General features: G+C 41.4%; 1 protein-coding gene across 4 annotated transcripts in view; it reads right to left on the reverse strand.

Annotated features, from left to right (window-relative positions):
- Positions 1-17506, reverse strand: part of LOC122619660 (homeotic protein antennapedia) — a 103887-nt gene that overhangs the window by 31022 nt on the left and 55359 nt on the right. Inside the window, exon 1 of one of the 4 annotated variants that reach the window (XM_043796719.1) lies at positions 4203-4492. The exons of the other annotated variants lie outside the window; for them this stretch is intronic. The gene's annotated coding sequence lies outside the window, so the exon portion shown is untranslated. Of the gene's footprint in view, positions 1-4202; positions 4493-17506 lie in introns of those variants that run through there. 4 annotated transcript variants of the gene reach the window in all.

A 17506-nucleotide genomic window follows, 5' to 3' on the forward strand; every position in this document is an offset into this window, starting at 1 on the left:
GTTGGGCGCGTGTCATCATTAACGTGGCCAACATACCCGCGAACTCCCTTCTCCAACTCCGGCATTATTGCCTGCCCTTTCACATTGTTCCCGCTGCATCTTGGCCAAAAGAGACCTCAACAATGGCAGTCGCCTTAATGGAAAGGCTAACACCCGCGGCAACAACAAATGACCCGGGAAAATAAAATAATAGGGATACACATCTAAAATTTAGGAGGGGCTGACTTGGGAAAGGGGTAAAAATATATATAGTTTTAACTTAAGAAAGATAATCAGCAGTCATAAAGAAATGTTTGTAGTAAAAGAGAGGTTTTAGGGTTCACTTTAAAGTACTTAAAATTCGTTAGAATATATTAGTAAATGCATTAAGTAAAATGGAGCTTACATTAATATTCACACGAAACGAAGTTTATATATAATATATTGTCCATAAATTTCGTGCCCGTCTCAATAATTATGCCGCCCAAGACATAAACTCCACCTTTTAAACCACACATCACCTCATCAGTGCTTTTCTTTAGAGCCACCTCTCCCACATTTGATAAATCTGCGAGTCCGCAGCTTTAAATTAAGGCAAATTAATGGCTATTCACGGCCAAGAGTTAAAATCAATGGGAACTAGTTGGCCGACTGAAATCTGGGCCAGCAGAGGAGAAATAGCGAATAATATCGCCGAAATGTCGAACGGATCTTCCCAAGCTGCCGCCGGCGCTTTGATTAAGCGCTGTGACATTTCTATCGCTTGCTGCAGATAATGGGGAAAAAACACAGAAATTGAAATTGAAATTAATGCCAGATTGATAGCAATCGCTGGACGACATCGCTTGTCGTTCCATATTAATGGACACCGAGAGCGCCGGAGATTATCTGGCCATAGCCTTTGATCATTGGTAACCACGCAAAGAGTGCTGCTTCTCGAAGTGATTTTATCATAAAATAAAGCGAAGCGCATAACATTGGTAAACTAATTGCAATGCCGAACTGCAGCTGACTACTGCAAGTCTGAATGCATTTGCATATGGCACATACTTATATTATAGTGAGAGGTGAACAAACGACATGTGACAATGATGGCTTCATCAAACTTCAATTAGGATATTAAAGAATGAATTCTGTGTTCATGTTCCCAAACATACAGGGTAAAACGTGTTTTTCAAATTAGAACATTACCATGTAAACTACATTGTAGTGCATACAATTTGAAACTAATTGTACTGCCGGACTACAACTGACAACTGCATGCATCTGCCTGCCGTTGGTAGATACTTTTGTAGGAGCGAGAGATTATCGGACGACAGGTGACAACGACAGCTTCATTATAATGCAATTAGTGGGGTTTATGGCAAAATTAATTTTTAATACAACGCGCTGCGAAAACTGCAAGTGACAGGAGTCACACGAGAGGACACAAAGGACACCCACATGGGACCCACACAAAGTACCCCCTGTTCAAGCTCAACTTTAGCTGACAGCCTGCACTTGTCCGCCCCAGACTCTCGGGTCCCTACTCCGGCACATATGTACGTACGTATAGTACACATACATATATGCATATAGCAGTCTGCAGTCTGAAGTCTCCAGTTCGAGTTGTTGGAGTGCGTGTGTTATTCAATATAACAGCATGTTGAACAGCACTAACAACAAGCAACTGCAGCGACTTTGAGCACGCTGCAAAATCTAACGAATATGTAAACGATATGCTAGAAAAATGTCAGTCAAACTGTCGCTTCCAACACACGCGCAGCAGTCACATGCACGGCAGCAACAACATTTAGTCACTTGATGCTTATATTGAAAATTGTTCTCTGCATTGCATTTTGCAGTAGTTGCATCCGACGTTTACTGCTACGTTGCAGTGAAAGAAAGGCGATCAAATAGTAAGTACTTAAGTAAGTACTTAAACACAAAAATGTCTTAAACAAAATGCATATCTAAATATATGTATACAACTAAAACAAATTACTTATGGAAGGTATCTTCAGAAAATACAATACATTACATGACTAGTTAAGGAATCAAGTTTAAGCTATAAATTAAGTATTCTGTGTTTCACTTTCGATTTTCGCCCAGTGCAGTCGCAGTTCACCTCAGTTTTGATCAGACTTACGGCCAGAACCAGCTGTAGTCTGAGCTCTGGGGCAGGCAGACGACGAGCAGAATGAAAAAAATAACGAAAAAATAAACACATTTATGGAAATTTATTCATAGAACTTATGAAACCGATAGACAACAGCAACAACATGAGCAACAACAAATCCAGGGAAAAAGCGCCTGTCTGACGGGGTCCCACAAGTCGACCTGCCGCCCCCTCAGCCGCCCATTTTGCACCGTTGGTGGCTTGTGAGCCTGGTTTAGTTTCGCCGAACAGTTGTCAGTTTTTTCTCTTTTCCAGTGATTTTTTAGTACTGTTCGTGCGCCACAGCCTTGGGCTTTGGGTTTTGGGCTTTGGGCGGGGGGAGCTTTGTGCAACGGGAGGCGTTGAAATGATTGCCACAGCATGTTATATTTACTATATAAATATGCGCACGAGCAACAAAGAGATTGTTTTTATCTGTCTCGGAATTGTTTGCTCAATGAAAGTGCCGTACAAATAAAGAGCGTGGTGCGAGATGCAATTTGTTGATGATTTCATAAAGGGAAACGCACAAAAAAAAGCGAAAATTCGTTGCACAGTGTTTAAAAAACTCCCGAAAATCTGCTATCAATTAAGTTGTATATTTCAGTGAAAAAAACATACCACTTAATCCGTATCCTTATAGTTTCATTAATTTTATACAGCTGTTGGATTAAGTTTTAAAGGTTTTAAAGTAATCATGTACACAGCAGTTAAAGCATAACTAGCTATGATTCCATAGTCTTAGCTTGAAATCACGACTAATAATAAAAGATAATTAACTCAGTTATAAGATTTAATTATTCCGCAATATCTAAAAATATGCTGCAATCGTTTAATCAAACAGTACCCGATAGAGATCTCGAATTCGAAAGTCCATAGGATTTTCCGCTTCTCATTACACGCTTGAAACATGAAAACATTCTTGTAATTTTTTTATTTGCACTAGCAATTAAATTAATTGTTACTTGAATACTTTGACGCCATTCAGCGGCACATCATTATTACCCGGCTACACGGATACGCCAGTTTTTTGCTGTTGTGTGTGTGGCGAACATATTCATATGCCAGATGAGAGAAAACTAAAAAATATGCGCGAAATTGAGAGCGAGAAATGATTTATGGCCATTGCCAATTGCAGCTGAGCGAGCGAGAGCGAGAGCGGAGATATGGCGGGGGATAAGTTTGAAAATTGGGGAATGGCAGCTCTCCGTCTCGCTCGCTCGGTGCAGGCCCCTCTCGCTCTTTCCCTTTCTTATCTGCCATGGCTGCATCTGCGTGTGCTAATTATTTCATATGTTTTGCGGATCTCTCGCTCTAATTCTACCTCTGTTCCTCTTCCTCCACAAACTAGGTGCCATTCCGCGAGTTTCCCGGTTTCATTTGTATATTTGGTGTTTGGAGAACAACTTGTTTGATTACCGAGGCACTGAAACATTTGAACCACGATTACAAATCGCGATTTCCGATTACCCGGTGCTAATTTGCTTTGTAAAACGACGACGAGCGAGCCGAGAAAGATTTATGAACTGCTTTAATTATCTAATTAAATTGCAACTAGCCGTGAATATCATTCGACGATCCCCCCTCCATCGCAGTGGTATTCTATTTTTTTCCATTAATCATCGGACTGTTGGTGCTCGCTTCTATGAGAATTATTCTGATTACATTGAATTATAGACACGCGTTTGTGGTTATTAATTTGATTACCAACTAGTATCTCTTCGACTTGGAATTGGCTCGGTATTTCATTGTATTAGGCCGGTTGAAGGGAATCTTAATGAATACTGTATTTCACTTCATTGATTGCGGTTAATTGTGTGAGAGAGTAAACTGAAATATGACGACAATTGAAATATTGTTGCAGCTCTGAAAACAGGAGCTTTTAGGTATGAAAATTTTAAATAAGTAATTCACTTAATTTAATTGAAGCCTTTGTGGAAATTAAGTGGCTTAAATATGAAGCAGATTTAAGGCAATAGTTTTATGAAATCTATTTGTCAGAAAAGTAAATTTTTAAAAATTATTTTATAAATATATTTTCAATTTAACCCTAAATATGGTTGTTAAAAGATTTATTAATATTTACCTTAGTTTTCTGTGATTGTTTTCGTGTCTTTTCTATCGATATATATAATTGTTGTGTAAAAGTCGGTGCCCAAAATATATATTCATGTATATTTAAATTTATTCGTGTGTACTTTGCCCAGCTAAAATGTTCATTGATGTTTATCGCTCACTTTATATACACAGTTTGGTTCGGATACTTCGAATTTTCCGATTAATATATAATATCACAAATTCTTTTTTAAAAACGTAGACGTTTTGTAAGATTTACACTTAAATTACTGCTTAAACTGTTATATTTAATGCCGTTAAATATAATATATGTACAATCACAATTCTGGCGAGCTAAGCATATTTGTGTGGAAACGATGCGAATGTTTTGAGATTGAGATTGGGTAAATGTTTATGTTTGTATTGATAATTGTATGCTGGGCTTTACACTCGTTTGTTTTTGTGTTGCGGCTGCTGATGGCGAACTTTTTGAATTTCTTTAGGTTTTGCAAACGATACAGAAGCAAAATTAATAGAATCCGCGCCACCACGATGGCAATCAGAACGATAAACGAAAGGACGAGAAGATGCAAACGCAAATAATTTCGATGTTGGCGCGACGCTCTGCGTTTTCTACCCATAAACCCAGAGGTATCCGTATCTCCGCTGGCTTTCATACAGGTCAGAATCGAATTCAATTTGCCGCGGACCGTCCTCCTGGCCTTATCAGCATGGATTTCTTATCGCCGGAGCTCAGAGAACGAGCTGAACGAAAATTGGCGATCTCGGTGTAGTCTCCTTCGCAGCCGGAAAGTTCAATGCTGCTGTCGGCTATCAGATAAGCCCTATTTCGACTCAGGGTCCGTGTTGCAACCAGAAATTATGAAAGAAATCAATTTCGTGCTTTAGGACTGATGCTGCTAACATGCGCGATTTTCGGCGAATTTTCCATGTCATTTTCAGGCGGCTCCACCATGCGGCACTTGGCGCCCGCTCATTTTGCGCCAAAATATTTGCGAAAAGGTCGCTTATGTCACTATTATCTGGTTCCTGTTCCTATGCTCCCTCTTGTTCTTTCCTTTGCCTCTTGGTGTGGCCCTCGTCCTGAGCAGGCAGCCAAAGTAATAGAGAAACCATCGACTTTACGAATTTATTTTTATACTTCTTCAATATTTCTTTATCTTATTTCTTTGCGGGTCCGCTGGTGTGTATTTCTACGTCCGATATTTGGGAATTGGGAACGAACCGAACGGAACTAAACGCGTAAAACGACGGCAAAACCGAAAGCAAAGTGCGAATCGAGCGGCGGCGGCACGTCTATTTGGCACGTCCATTCATTCACAACTGAACCGCCAGTGAATCACAATGAGCCCGGCTCGTAAACATCGCATGTTGCCAATGGCTGCCGCCGGCAACATGTTGCTGCTGCTGAGCAACATCAACAGCAGCAGCAGCAACACGGCCAGCATCGAAAATGATAAATGGCGGCATTGTTTTTGTGCAAACACACACTCTCGCCGGTTGGAGAACGCAAACAGTGCGGGATGGGCAACTAGTAGCTCGTGCAGTAGTTTTTGCGCAATGTCGGGTATCGTATGTTTTAGTTACACTGAGAGTGATTTAATAAAGCTAACTGCAGGTAATTTTTTATCCAAATTTGACGTTTTTGCAGCAAAATTTTTAAGCTTTTCGAAACTTAATGTTAAGAATATTTTATGCACTAAAATCTATATCAATATTGTCCCTCTGACTTTTTTTCCAATTAAAGTAATGGAACCCTTTATTTATCTTAAATATATAACACAGATTTAAGTTTACCAATTCAGATCGTTTATAGAATAAAAACATACAAATTGTTATTATACATTCGCGCGCACTGTCTTTAGCAACATTTGTTGCCGCGCTCTGGCCAACTTGTTAGCAAAAATTCTGTCGGCGAGCAGTGAAGTAATATACGAAATAATTATTACATTATAATAGGTGAAGTTACAACTTGAGACTGGACATTTATAAATGGGCATAAATTAAATACACATAAAGAGCAATAAAAAATATGTAAATAATTGTGGAATATAAATGATAACTAAATAATTGAGAGCTTTGAAAAAGGAATATTTTAATTTCATATAGAAATTCTTTGTCGTTTTTAGATTAGCACTTTGATTTTAGCCGATAATTGCTGCCATGAATATATAATAATTCAGTAGCCACGAAGGGTAGGAAGTTGTGTTTGTTTAGTAGCCAGCGAACCCTTTTTATATCTATTTTTGTTTATGAGAACAGGCTGAACTTGAATATTTGTTTCTTTGGGCTACATACAGCAACAACATAATCACAAAAATTACCGCCATGCATATGAAATACAAATATCCCCCTCTCGGAAATCCCCCCTCGAAGAGCACGCACACAAAAAATACATAAAAAGCGGAGAAATAAGATTTATGGCTTTTGGCGGCGCAATTGTTGTTGCCGCTTCTATATAGTAAAAAGTTGAGCCGCAATTGAAAGTGAAAAGCGTGGAAACGGGGAAGTCATCGAGAGTGTCGTCGGTCAGTGAACGCCGAGGACCAAGGACCTTGCTTCCCTCTCCTTTCCCTATGTCAGTGGTATGGCTTCATTACGCCCTGAGGTCCTGTTCTTCTCCTGCATTCAAATCTATATCAGATTTTCAATATCCCTTTGCATATATTTAAGCGCTAATTGCGTGAAGCCATAAATCTAAATTCTGTGTTTTATTCAGACAGAGACGGCACGAAGCCGAGCAGGCCAGACAGAGACGGACAGATGGAGTTGATAACTTCATTTAATGCATTTGCAACGCACCAACTAGCAACAGTTGTTGTTGCCCATCTTTTCTCGTTTTCTTTTTATTTTGATAAAAAAAAAACGTAGAGCTGCCTAGGACTAAAGGTTCGCGCAGATGCCAGGAAAAGGTAGTTAGGTCCCATTCATAAGACCTATTACAATTTAACATACGAACAGCATTTTGAAGATAAATTCTTGTATTCCATTTTAAATGAATTAAGAAAAGTAAGAGTAAGTAAGTAACGGCAAAACATTTAAAGCATTTATTTATTGTCTACTGTCGGTCTCTATAATAGTGAGATGATAAAAATTAAAATGTCTGAGAGGGTTAAGATTCAATATCAGAGTGAAATCAATACCATCTTTAACTATATTTCCTCGCTCCTGTTTCACTCGCGTTAATTTAATTTATTTCGGCATCTGTTTCGAGCACATTTAACATCCATTAAGCGCTGCAATTATATTGATTGCACGGCATCCCAGTACACAGCCCATCCCTAAAGCATTTCCCCACCCCTAAAAGGACACCCTCATGGTGCACATCATCCTGTCCCCTGCTCAGAGCATCGCCGTTCAATCAGGGCCACTCTGAAGCGGGACGTCATTAGCCATATCCTGGATTCAAGAAGAAACTGCCATGCACAATGGCCAACGACGTATCAAAAACAATTTTCGCCGCAAAATCCGTTGAATTGAAATTTCAACTTAGGGAAAAGGGTCCACTCCCACTGCCACCCTCTTCAAAATCCGAACACCCTCCGTCGACCCACTGATGTCAGGCCAAAAGCTGACAAAGACGAAAATCAAAAACGTTACGTGGTCCTGGCAGCTTCCACTTTAGACCAGGACTCGAAATTAGAGCCTCCCATGCAAGTGCTAATGGGAGCACACACACAATGCCTCCAACTAAAACACACGCACACATGTCCACTGTTACAGTCAGGGGCAGGCAAATACTGATGATCAACATAAATAAGATATCAGCTCCGAAAATTAAACTGAAGATAACTAAAAGCCGTGAATCCTTGTGAAACAATAATAAATTTGTACACCGATACTTGCTGATGATACACACTTATAGACATTTAATCCATAAGTTGTAGAGATATGTTTTAAGAATCCCAAATAAAGAGTTAATATGATATAAAGCACATCCTTGATATCCTGTTAATATTCCATTTAATCCCTATTTTTGTTGTCTTCTTGTCTAAATTTAATCAGTGGCTAAATTTCTAACTATGGGCTCCTGCCTGTGCAAATCCCGCATCCATATCCAGGGTAGCAGGAGGCTCGAAGCGAGGGGCGGGGAGCGAGCGAGTTGACTGGCAAAAGATATTCCAAACTCCCATATCCGATCCGCACACACACTCGCACGCGTGCACACACACACACACATTCCGGCTCGCATTCGCATATGAGTATTGAACGACGAAATGAAACGCACATAAATCAAAATGGCCGGACAGCGGACCCAGCGACGGGTCCGTTTTAGACTGACAGGCGGACTCCGTTGCCTGGTACAGGGGCGGTGGACGAGGGGGAAAACTCCGGGGACGGGGGAAACTTCGGGCGCACGGGAAATGAAACTGAAAAGGGAAAGGAAACGGCATTTTGCTGCCGTTACCACTGCTTCTGCTTCTGCCTGTGCCTCTGCCGCTGCTAACGGTTTGGTGGTTGAGTGGAAGGGGATAGAGGGCAGGGTTGTCCGAAGGGGGTGGCGAGTCGAGGGGGTGGGCCTGGAGGCAGGGCGCCGGCGAGGGGGGTGGTGCGGGCATGGCTGAGTGCGCGCTGCTGAACAAATGAAATGACGACGGGTTGACTGCCTGTCAAAAGAACAAACATGGGCGCACAAGCCTCTGTCGCCGTCGCTGCCTCAGTCGGCGTCGATGCGGCGTCCGCGACCTCGCTGTCTTCCACTGTGCAAAAGTCGGTTTATTTACTCAGTACCTTAAAAAAAGTGTATTCCAATTGAAGTTACGAAAATTCAACCAACATATTTAGTAAGGTGGTGTTTTTTGACAGAAAACCGCTTAAAATACATACTGCTTTATTTGTATTGTATTTGTATTGTCAAATCCTTCGTATTATATCGATCAATATATATAATTTATGAATTGACTCGCCTGAACACTTTTCGTCCAGTGCAGTCGCCATAGGAAATCAAATGAAATGAAATGCACACATGACGAAACAAAAGCCAAAAAACACAAAACACCAAACCGAAAACCGAAAACCGAAAACAACAGAAGCAGCAGAAGCAGCAGAAGCGGCCGAAACAAAAAATTATCAACCGAAAGGCCGCTGGCAACAAACAACGAAAGCAAAACAAAAGCTCGCAAATAAGCAAAGAGGAAGAAGCCGGGAGAAGCCATCATTGTAATCATCACCAGCAGAGGGTTAAGGGTCCTGCCAGTGGGGGAGTATCGGAGTGGAGAGCTGGGGAGCTGGGGACTTGGGCGCAGGAAAAGCTGGAACGAAGCAGCGGCAACAGGAACGGAACAGCGGGCATCCCAATCCTGACAGGCCCTGTCTGTCGGTGTCTGCGTCTGTGTCTGTGTCTGTGTCTGTGCCTGTGTGAGTGGTAGTTGGCTGAAGGACGAAAAGGGGGAGGCGTGGGTCTTGGAGGAAGGCCTTGTGTTGGTCACATTTGCGGCTTCGCCCTTTAACCGCTGAATATTAATTAACGCTAATAGAATTGTTAGGAAAAAGAACATTTACTAAGTGCTAGAGTGCGGCCATTTGGACAGGATTGAGTTTTATTTTATTAAGAAGCTTTGGTAATAGATTTCTACGAAAGTTTATTACCATTAATATATAATTGCATTTTAGCACAAAAAGCAAGAAAATTATTAAATTCCTAGTTGGAATTTTTCTTACCAGAACAATTACCCCTGCCAAGGTAACAAGCATTTGGTGTCCATACCCAAAAATGAGAGCATAGGTCAAGCGAGATGATTACACTGAATTACGAGCCGCACCTGTCATCGATTCGGCCACAAACCCATCTTCGAATAATTTCCACCGAAAATTAAAGACATGATAGAGAAAGAATGAGGAAAACAGCATTGAACACGCCCCCGTTTCAGGTCCGAAAACATCAATAGGAAATTGAAATGTTTCTATTGTAACGAATATCAGTTTCGACATTTTCCAAAGACAGCAAGGAAACCCAAAAAAGAGAACAGCCGAAGGACATGAGATGAAGGGGCTGGACATGCTGCCCTGTCCTGTCCTTTTTCTCGATCCTGTTTTCCCTGCTGGTGTTGGCAACGCACATGTTCCAATCTAGGCGCAAAAAACTGTACATGAAATGATTACCCGAACCGAACCGAGCCGAACCGGGAAAAAAATGGAATAGTATTTCAATTTTAGAAACGTGTTTCGGAGGGCGAAAAAAAACATCTTCAACATCTTCAAAACACGAAATGGAAATTTTTCCCGAAACTAGAGAGGGCGACTTGACTTGTCTTTGCCGGATTTTTGGACACTTTCTAGTGCGTGTGTATCGGGAAAAACACCCCCGAAAGGCAGGAACGGAAACTGAAACATGGAGGCACGGACACGGACACGGACAATGACGGATGAGTGCTGTCATTATGGCGGCAGCGTCGAGGGCTGAAGTGTGTCTAAAATCGAGCTGACGAACTGTCACTCACTGGCGCACTCCCTCGCCAGTCGGAGAGATTTTGTGGCATCTGGAATGGCGTCTGTCTATCCACCAGATACCAAGTACCGGGTACCAGATAACAGATACCACGCACCAGATAGGGGGAGGATTTCCTCAGATTGATTGCACCCGAAGTGGATGATACGGCGGCAACATGGCCGCCAAAGATGCCAGCTTCTCCGGTTAATATTCATAAATACGGCAGTCACGAAAGGTGCCAAGCTGGCAACCGGAAAATGGAAAATGTTAATTGTATGCCACGCACTCAAGTTGAAAGCGCACGCAGTTGAAATGGCAGCGATTGGAGTTGTGAAAATGGATATGAAAATGGAAATTTTTAGTTTATTCATGGAGTATTATTTTCGTCTGGAATTGGGTTGGGCTCTTTTCGGCCTTAATACAAGAACACAAACTTTAATTGGTTGCGCTTGAGAGACACTTGGATGAGTTGAGGTTGAACAATGCGTAATAGGTTATTCTTTCCATGGGAGTCGAGTTTGGCAGTTTTGGGGTGATCTGATAAAACTAAAGTCAAGGAGATCAAGATCGAAATATCTTACCAGAACCGAAATAGTCAAGAAAAATATATGGTACCTGGAAAGAGAAAAAATGAACAGTTCGTTAGCCTTTTGTAAATGATTAATAATGGACTTATGAAATATTTTGAATGCAAAGTAACATATAGTTGTTACCCCCGTTACTCAGTTATACATACAGATACATTCTTTAGACTTATCTTCTCAGTTTAGTCTCTAAACAAGCAGAATCTGTGTACAGTACTCGAACTCTTAAAATGTTATTGCTAAGAAGTAGAAACAGTTTTTTAATTCGCACAAGTAAAATGCACTTAAACATTCGTCACACGCTTACACGTGACCGAAGGAAATTAAAGCAGGAAGGCCGTTCCCCCAGAAACCTTTCAGAGCAACCCCTTAACCATGTACTCCCAAATGAATCAATGTGCCAAGCTAACGCACAGCCTAAAATCAGTTCAAGGAACTCCAGTCCGAAATAGCGCAAAACAACAACCGCCGGAGCCGAAAATGGTCAACTTTAGGTGGGAAACTAAGGATGGAGTTGTTCGTCCTTGGAGGAGGAGAAATGGCAGGGCTACAACCCGCGCCATACATGAGTTACAATATTTTTCAATTAGAAATTATTCTGTTGAAAGTAATTCGATTATTTTCACTCGGCAGGCGACAGGACTGCCGACTGCCGACAGCCTTTGGCCGGTGGCTGTTGTCAGCATCCGTTGGGCGCAGGAGTCAGGACTTGGGGCACAGGACCTCCCCGAAACTCCTCACAGAAGCTGGCACAGAAGCGAAAAAAATGCAAGCAAAAATGTTCGCAAACAATTTTCGATTGGCGCCCCCGGCAAAGGTAAGGGAAGTATATATATTTTTCTGTTCAGTTTTCAATTTCTTTTCATTTCCCCTTTCTCACAAAATGAATTATTTTCCCCGAAAATGGAAAATCTGTTGCTGACAAAGTTAATAGTTGCCGGATAATGATTTCCTCGTCGCAAAACAACTAAAGTCACTTAAAGATCAAGCAGTGAGAACTTAATCAGGGCTTCCCTTCCAAGATCATTCAAGGGAACCCCTGGTTGAAGTGACTTCAACCTTAATCGCTGATCGTTCATTCGTTACAAATGTCTCTGGCACTTCATAAAACAAATTTATGAACTCGCCGCATTCGATCATTGATCTCGACATCTTCATCAGGTGATCTGGATTCAGCACGAATGTGTCCCCGAAGAAAACACTTAAAGAAACAGAATTTAAAGTCCTTAATACAAAAAAGGAAATTTCTCGAACTTTTTTTGAGCTATTCAAATCAAATTTTAAAACAAATTGGTGGTTTGCGGGTGTTCGAGTAAGTCAGTTTTTTAAAAAACCTTTTGTTATAAGTAGAATGCGATTTCAATATCAACCTTCCAGCTTTCAGAGATTGAATTTGTTCTGAAGAAAGAACGTTTAAAAAAATTCATGGAGAAATTTGTATGATTAGTTGTCTCTTATATTTCGTTAATAACTTAAGTGAGATACACAATATTATATAATTAAAAGAAATAAGTAATAGAGAAAAAAGACGATTGATATAAGAAGTTTCAACACACAAAACTTCTGTAATTCTGTAGATTTTTGTCGTCTTGTATCCTTTACAACGAGGGAAACACATATTGTATGCGCTTACTTAGTCCTTATTTATTCAAGTGCACGTCTTGTTATATCTCAATTGTTTGATCCAAATTTCATGCAATTGCTCCGCTGGTTACCCATTGTGGCGGTTCTTTCCGATCCGAGCCCATTCGTTATTGCAACTGGCCAAGACTCCTTCTCCTGCTGCCAAAGTCGGACTCTGGGCTAATGAATTTAATGCAACTTTCAGCCGCCTCAGGCCGCTGTGCACTCGCACTGTGAGTCTTTGTTTTTGCTTCTGTTTCTGTTTCAGCGTTTTTGCTGACTTTTCATAGCCATTTGTGTCTGACGTTTTTGCGCCCGAGTTATGCGTATTTATGATATACTGAGTACGTTTTTCTGGTTCTCCCTCCTGAAGTCTAAAGTCGGAGGTCTGGGATCTGCGCATGCACAAGATGCCTGCGACTATGTTGGTTAACCTGTTGCGTTGTTGTCGGCCTTTTTTGCGCCTCATTGTTAGCCGGGTTTGCCGTTGGCGACCGGTTTGTGACATTTTCTTGTAAGCCACGCACCTACAAGTCAAATTTTATCTCGCTCATTGCGGAATGAAGTTGTTACAGTTTTTCCCTCCCATCCGATCCGATCCGATCTGACTTGCGTTGATTTTTGATTGTCACACAATTGTGACATGAAATGACGCAATGCACGAGTTATGCCCCTGTGCCCCCTATATTACACTTACGTATGTATGTCCCGATGCAAGATAATCAAGATTGGGTCTGGTCCAAGTTTATCGGATTGCATTTCAAGTTTCGCCGGCTTCGACGATGGGCATTAAATTAAAAGGGGTTTTATTCGAAAATATATGTTCACACTTTAAGTGGTTAAAAGTATTGGCACTAATAAAAGCAAAAATAACTTTGAGGTATGAATTATTATAAGTTATGAATTGTTTCACACTCGATGTTTCCCGTACATATGTTTTTGAATGCGTCCCAGCTCCTTTCCAATTTTTATGAATTGCAATACTCCAAATCGCGACCTTTGGCCCTTGGCCATGACCAACACGGTAATCCAATTTGGCCTGGAACTTCCTGGAACCTCTGTGTCCGCTCCCTTTTCGAGTTCAAATCGATTCATTAAAACTGAGGAAAGGGATCGATTTTGGGCAGCGGCCAAAGACACAAAAAAAAAACAGAAATCTAACCAAAATAAAAGAGCTGACCAGACAGAGACGCCAACCCATAATCAAATCCCAGGCATATACACACAGTGGGCCGGAGAAGTTCGCAGCTTGGGGTAATTTTGTAGGCGTTCTTACTCAGATTAGGTCAGGAAACGTGCTTGGAATAGTGGACCGTCTTCTAGCCTCGACGCGCTTCTAAGACATCTAAGCCATATCACAATCCGAATCCGAATCAGAATCAGAATCGAAGTTGTTGTCCTTCCTGTGTGCGTGCGAATCAGTTAAACTTGTTTTATGGCCAGAACGGGGGCTTCACTCGGACACATGGCCATCTCCTGTTGGCCCAATATATGCATGCAGCGCACATAAATCACTGTCAACCATAATCATTTAAAATCAATCAAAATGCGAACGCTTTGACTGCAGAATTGCCGGGAATTGGTCGAACGTGGCCAGTCCCAGCTCGACGTTCGGGCTCCAATCGGGCCAATATCTCTTCTCATCGCACACACATGTGCATTAGCACCCTTGCCTCCCCCCAGTAGCCCCCACTAGCCCCTAGCAGACCCTGTGCTCCTCCCCTGACCCCCTCTTAACCTCCTATCAAACGTCTATGATCTCGCGCAGTTGGTCAGTTCTGGCTGTCTGGACTCTTGGTCGAGGGTTGCCAGGAGTTGAAGCGATTAGTGGCGCAATCCCTCTCCCATCCTCCCTCCCCTATGGCCGTCTTTATCGCTCACCCACTCTTCGCAATCTTTCCTCTCGCTGGCCGCTGGCCGCTGGCCCGTCAATTTTGTGCAGTTTTTACGCGTGTGTCTCAACCTGTCCGGAATGGCCCAGCTCTTGTGAGCGGCGAATGTTAGGAAATCGCACACATACCGGGGTATTAGCATATCGATGTCCCCCTTGAGCCCCGCCCTACCCTGAAACTGTATGCAGTCGGGGGTCCTGGTCACCCCCTGCCATCGACATGGCCTGTTGTTTACTGGTGTCTGGAACTGACTTTGGCTCGAACTGTGCGTCATGCGTCCATCTAGTGACGGGACTGCACAGTGGGGTCTGATACAGATACAGATTCTATACTATTGGCAAAGTTAAAACAGGTAATAGTATATAATCGGGTTATGGAAACGTTCTAAAATGGATTTTATTACTGATCGAAAACATATCTTAAATTTCTTAACAATTACCAAAGTTCCCCATAGTACGTACAATATCGTCGCAGCATGAGCCACTCTGAAATTTTGAAGTTGTGATGCAGTGGCGTGTCAGTTATAAGCTGCTCTTTTTTGGGTGGGCTCTACAAGTTCGCCTTATCGACACGATGACGGCACCAAACTAAATTCTTGCAACGAGGCGCAAATTGCGCAATTGCAAAATTATCGATAGATGGGCGATAGGCCGGGAGCAAGTTAATAAGCTAGTACTACACGGCGAATCGCTTATATATCCCATGCTTATCGATCCCATCTGGAGGTGTTCGTTCAGGTCCTATCTCTTTCTCGTTTCTCCCCCAAGCAGATGCCAGTCAATGTTCAATGCCTTGGCACCTGTCAGTGCGAGTGTGTGAGTGGACGAGTATCTGTGTGGGTGGACCTACGTGTACATATACTCAAACATACTTATGTATATACATATATATACATATATCGTGTGAACTGCTGCATATGTTAATGTTCCCCTGGCCTGGCCGCCATATTCCACTATTTGGTTCGCCCCTCTTAATTTGTTTTTGTTTCAGTCGGTTTCTTTGACCGAAAACTTTTGGCCAGCGTCTTTGAAAATTACAGTGGAGACTACACACAAGTTTCTATTTAATTTTGTTTTTTTTTTGCTTTTTTGAATAATTTAACTCAAAGAAATTCTTTGAGTTTACCTTTTCGGCTTTACCTCTGTGGCTCTGCTTTGGTTTCCCTGGCTGTGGTTTCATTTCCAGCTCCGGCGGCTTTCATAATAATAATGGCGATAAATCATAAAAATTGCACCTTTCATTCAAGTCGAGATTGGGGTCGGGGCTCTTTGGCCCTTTTTGGGCTCCCAGACTGAGTATTTTCCCTCTTCCTGTCTGAGCGTCTAATGATAACTTGCACATAAAGTTCCAAGACAACAAATAAAACTTAAAATTTCGTTTAAAATAAATAAAAAGAAGGGTTTCAAACAGAATGAAACATATATTTTAAACAAGGAACTCGGAAAACGTATGCTATGTTTTTAATCGTTTGGAAGCCAAAGATAGATAAAAGATAATCGCAATTTGTGAGGTACATATATTTTTTCTTTGATATTAACCGATTTAAACAAAGCCAAAGGAGACATATATTTTGGACTTGTTCATATCATGGCGCTTAAATCGTGTAGGAAACTATTCTTTTTCGGGATGTCGCACAACTTTTGGTGTCCAAAACAATCCATTTGACTGAAATTTTGGTTAACGTGTGTTTCGTGTTGTTGCTCTTCTGGCTTTTGAATTCTGCGTGTTTTGAATAAATTTTATGCGTTTGCAGTTGACATGACATGTGCGTGCAAACATTTTTCATTTCCCCATTTTGTATGCCACGCTAGTATTTCAAAATATATTCGTAATTAAATACAAACAACGCAGGCGGCGCAGAGTCGAGAAATATTATGCTCCAAATTGGGTTTTATTGTGCCCCATATGTTTGCCCACAAGGATAACGATCGACGCCCGGCTCATTGCTCTAATTACAGGACCCGCTCCTTCATAATCCGGATACTGGATTCCTGCTTAGCTTTGCGTGCGGGAATTTCATTTTTATGTGTATGTTTTATAATTGAGCAGCAATTAAGATTGTAGTGGGCGATGTGACGCGTGTGAGGAAATTTGAGTGCTGATTTTGAGGAGTATTAATAAGTACTTGTGAGTTAAATTTAGATTAAATCTCATTTTCATATTTTAAAGTATGTTCCATGAAAAAAGGTAAGAAATGTAGAACTGTATCAAATTAGTGTTGAAATCCACATCTATTTTTTGCAGCAAGATCCCATTCCACTTCTCTCTTTTTGTTCTGCAGAATTATATTCAATTATAGTTAAATAAAGTCTTCATAAATAATCCGCACCCGCTATTATTTGTCAGAAGTCGCTTTCAAGCCAATATACTAGATCCTTTTCAAATTTATTATCCCACATACAAAGTGCCAAATCAGCCATCAGCACTGGGTGCCAAATGGGTTTTCTCGACCATGACAAGAATTTGTTTAAACAAAAAGAGCCAGCAGGGAATTAAGCGAAATTGTGTGTTTTAATTATGACAAGAGCGGGAAGTTGACAGTTTTAGCGCTCTTAAAGTGTCACGGTCGGGAAGAAACTGATGTTTATTATTTAGAGGGAATATACATATGTACATATGAAATAAGCCAAATATTTTAAGTGTTTTGCAACATGTTTACGAGACAGGCGGATCGGAATACATATTTATAAAGATTTCTTGAAAAGCTCCCCCGAAAATAAACACAGACATTTTGAAAGGGACCGGGATTGATTTATGGCCCCGAATTGAGGAGATTCCTCCCCTC

Source organism: Drosophila teissieri, chromosome 3R (genome assembly GCF_016746235.2).
Source record: "Drosophila teissieri strain GT53w chromosome 3R, Prin_Dtei_1.1, whole genome shotgun sequence".
NCBI classification, from domain to species: domain Eukaryota; kingdom Metazoa; phylum Arthropoda; class Insecta; order Diptera; family Drosophilidae; genus Drosophila; species Drosophila teissieri.